This window comes from Rutidosis leptorrhynchoides, chromosome 2, assembly GCF_046630445.1.
Source record: "Rutidosis leptorrhynchoides isolate AG116_Rl617_1_P2 chromosome 2, CSIRO_AGI_Rlap_v1, whole genome shotgun sequence".
Classification (NCBI taxonomy): domain Eukaryota; kingdom Viridiplantae; phylum Streptophyta; class Magnoliopsida; order Asterales; family Asteraceae; genus Rutidosis; species Rutidosis leptorrhynchoides.
This window is the reverse complement of record NC_092334.1, coordinates 170,370,013-170,374,553: the sequence shown is the minus strand read 5'-3', so window position 1 is coordinate 170,374,553 and position 4,541 is coordinate 170,370,013. Positions and strand designations below refer to the sequence as shown.

Below are 4,541 nucleotides of genomic sequence, written 5' to 3'. Positions count from 1 at the left end.
CGACGCCGTTTTAAGTTTTTTGGATTTTTTAAGTTATTGCCGTTTTGGATTTAGGATTCCTTTAAGCTTTAATACCTTTAGACGTAACTTTTAAATTTTAGTTTTTAGAATTCTAAGTTTCGACGATTTATTTTCTTATTATTTTTTTTTATGCTTATTTTTTGACGTTTTCCGACGCGCTCTTTTTCTTTCTCATTTCTCGACGCTCTAGTTTTTAGGATATAGAATTTTCTATTTCTTCTCTTAAATTTCCTTAAACTTCGACGAAAAATTATTTTAAGTGGTTAAATTGATAGACATCCAAAATTTTCTGGTTCGTAGTAATAGTTGGATTTGTTAGTGGCGAGTTGTGGGCTTCCGATTTAAAGGGTCCTGGCTACCTGCTGCATCTATTGGTTATTCGAAACGTGGGCAAAATCAGAAAAGTCTATTAATTTGATAACTTATATAATTTTTATCTTTTATAACTAATAGGATATTCAGTGAATGCACCGAGCAAAACATTCACCACCTTTCATACGTTCACCGCCTGTAACTCGATCAAGACATCTAGCCAATATTGTCGTCGTTGATTTTTCTTTAGAATCATCATCTAGTCGACCAAGTACTCAAATTTAAATTTCCGATAATCCATTTTTTGAACCCGACCTCACAATTGAGAATCCGGAGAATATTCAAGGACAATTCAGAGATCCTGAACCACTAATCATTCCTCCGGAACCACAAATTACTCATCCAGAGATTGGCGATGAAGAAACCATTAAATCAGAATCCTCTAGTGATTCAGATTCAACAAATTCAATTATGGAAGTAACAGAACCTCTAAGTATGGAAGACCGAATGAGAGCCACACGCACGGGCCAAGGTCACGCCATTATTAAACTAGACATTAATGCACCAGATTATGAAATCAAAGGACAAATCCTACACATGGTAACTAATCAATGCCAATATAGTGGTACGCCAAAAGAAGATCCAAATGAACATCTTCGAAACTTTAATAGGATATGTACTCTATTCAAAATCAGATAAGTTGAGGATGAACAGATCTATCTCATGTTATTTCCCTAGACTTTAAAGGGAGAAGCCAAAGATTGGTTAGAATCGTTACCTGAAAGGGCGATTGATACATGGAATGTTTTAGTTGAAAAATTTCTTAAACAATTCTTTCCGGCATCTAAAGCCGTGAGACTTCAAGGAGAAATTGTTACATTCGAGCAAAAGCCAAATGAAACATTATATGAGGCGTGGACAAGATTTGGAAAGTTGTTGAGAGGATGTCCTCAACATGGTTTAGACACTTATCAAATAGTATAAATATTCTATCAAGGATGCGACATTACTACACGAAAAGACATCGACATAGCAGCTGGTGGTTCCATTATGAAGAAAGCCGCAACTGAAGCTCACAAATTATTGATAACACAGCCTCCCACTCGCATGAGTGGCACCAGAAAAAAGATATCTTTCGTTCATCTAAAGCGGCTAGAGCCGATTCTAGCCATGACTTTGATTCTGTTTCCGCAAAAATAGATGCTTTCGAGAGACGAATGGAAAAGATGAATAAAGATATTCACGCAATACGAATCAGTTGTGAGCAATGCGGTGGACCACACTTAATGAAAGATTGTTACATTGAGCAAACCATGGAACAACAAGAGAATGTTTCCTACATGAACCAAAGGCCGGGAAATAATTATCAAAATAATTATCAACCGCCAAGGCCAAACTTCAATCGAAATCAAAACATTCTTTACAATCCAAATGGACCCAACAATAACTCGTACAACCAACAAGGTTCGAATAACCAACCAACTCAAAACAACACTTTCAATCAACAAAGACCTAGCTTGTATAAACCACCACAACAAACCGAAGAGAAAAAGCCAAATCAGGAAGAAATGATGGCAAAGCTAATGGAATCTCAAACACAATTTATTACATCTCAAACTCAAACAAATGAGAGGTTTGATCAGTCATTAAGAACTCAACAAGCTTCCATTTTGAATCTAGAAAAACACGTAGGTACTCTTGATAGCATGATGAGTGAGAGGGAACAAGGAAAGCTACCGAGTAATACTGAAGTAAATCCTCGGAATGAGAATATTAATATGGTTTCAACAAATTCTGAAAAACCAACACCAGAAGATGGGAAGGTTTTAGATGTGAGTAACAATGAAGAAGTTACAACACCACCACCACCCGAGTATGTAAAGTCAGTGGTGGCACCATACAGACCACCCATCCCGTTTCCAAGAAAAGGAGTTGAGTATGAGCAAGTGATAGGTAATAAAGTTTGTGATACCTCTGGAAAGAAGAAGAAGAATAAGAAAGTGCAAGAAACAAAAACCATAGAAGTAAACCCGGTGAAAACAGTTCCACCAAAACCTCCACCCAGGGTGGGTGATCCGGGTGAATTTATTGTTCCTTGTCTACTTAGTGATTGTGTCACGTATGATGCACTAGCATATTTAGGTGCAAGTGTGAGTGTTATGCCTCTTTCATTATATAAGAGATTAGGAGTATGTGAGTTAAATCCAACGGAAATGAGTGTTCGACTCTTTGATCAAACCATTAGGCACCCAGTTGGAATTGCTGACAACCTACCCGTTCAAGTAGGTAATTTAACCTTTTTAGTCAAATTTATTGTCATTGACATAGAACATGCCCCAAACATTCCTCTAATTTTAGGTCGACCATTCTTAGCATCCACCGGGGCATTATTTGATGTAAGAGAGGGTAGAATGACACTTAGTGATGGTGAAAAATCAGTCACCTTTGTGATTCGAAAGGCTAAATCTCCACCAACCAAAACCGTTGAACCAACAAAAATGATTGGTAAGAACCATATTGTTTTACCAACTCCAACGGTAGTGCTTAATAATAATAAAACGTTTAAGTGTGGGGAAAATGAAGTAACACCTAATGATGACCTGATAACAAAGAACCCCGTTGTTGATATGAAATTAAATGACCCCGTTATTAATAGTTCAATGAAGAAACTTAGTAAACGGATTCGCAATGCTAGAACCATGGGGAACTTTAAGTTATGTAACCGATTAGTATCCAATCTATCGCCTAAAGAAAAGGCAAAACTAGTTGAATTTGTGGATATTACACAGGAATTCGACCAATGGCTTAAAGCAAAAGTCGCAGTTATGCAAGTTGATTATGGTCCAATAGAAATTGACAATGAAGTTAATCATAATTTCGACACCACAGCTACCTAAGTGTGGGGAGATTCAAATGTTCTAAAAAGAAAATGCTGTCTAGAGTTAGTTGTTCTGTTCTCGTGTAGTTCCGAGAATGGAATCCGATTGGTCTTTTTCACTAACAGACACTAAAGAACTAGTTTACTCCCCTCATTCTGAATTTTTGTTTTATAGGTTTTATATGAAATTAATATGCATTTTTAAATTTAAGTTTTGTATGAATTTAAAAAACAAAATTTACTTTATTTCATTAAGTTTATAAAATGATTTCTAAAATTCATCGTAAGTTGAAGACTAGGTCATGGAACCGAAATTGTTTTACCCGAGGGCGGGGCGAAAAATTTTGTTATCATTATTTTTAATATTATTGATCTAAAGTATACCAAAAAAAATTAAAAAACTAAAAATCTTTACTTTTAAAACAATCGCTTTAAAAACGACAAATTTTAAATTTTGTCGAGAGACGGACTAGGTAAACATACCGAATATACCTAAAGTAAAAGGAAACAAAATTTTAAAAAATTATTCATTTAAATTGTTTTAATAAATAAAGGTTTTATAATATATATATATATATATATATATATATATATATATATATATATATATATATATATATATATATATATATATTATTCATATGTTTGTAGTTTATCTTATGTATAAAACAAGGTAAAACAGCGCACTTTCAAAGACTGACATTAAAGTTCAGCAAAAGCTACTAATTTTGAAGACAAGACGCAAAATATCAAATGTGATATAAAGTAATATGTTTGCAAACTCGGTATTTTTAATCACTTTTCTACACTAATCACCCTCATGAATTTATAATTATAGTATGATTTCATGCAAATGAGGGCATTGCATGATCTCAAGTGTGGGGAAGGGTTATAAATTCTCTCGAGTTTACACTTAGTTTAATTGCCAAATTTTGTGAAAATTTGAAAAAATTTCAACTAAATGAATTCAAAATCATGTTTACACATATTTATGAACGATAAAACTAGGTATTAATGCCGAAATTATTGTTACCTCGGAGAGAATATAAATAGAGAAACAACCCAAAACGTTAGAATTCATTTAAAATGGAATAGAGGAGAATAAAAAGGCAAAGAAAGAAAAAAAAAAAAAAAAAAAAAAAAGCTAAGTGTGGAAAGAATTTACAAACACATATCACATATGTTTGTACAAGATTATTACAGGTACTTTTGTTTTGGACGATTTTAATCAGTTTTACCTAATTTACTGTAATATATTTGAAAGAAAGATGGATCTGCACGATGAATCAATTCCATCATTAAAAGGAAGTAAAGTCTTCCGAAAAAGACA

General features: G+C 33.7%; 1 non-coding gene across 1 annotated transcript; it reads right to left on the bottom strand.

The window, feature by feature from the left end:
• Positions 1–1,188: 1,188 nt before the first annotated feature.
• On the bottom strand, positions 1,189–1,295 carry LOC139895391 (small nucleolar RNA R71). Its single transcript, XR_011775845.1, has one exon. It is a non-coding gene; the product is annotated as a small nucleolar RNA R71 (small nucleolar RNA).
• Positions 1,296–4,541: the final 3,246 nt, after the last annotated feature.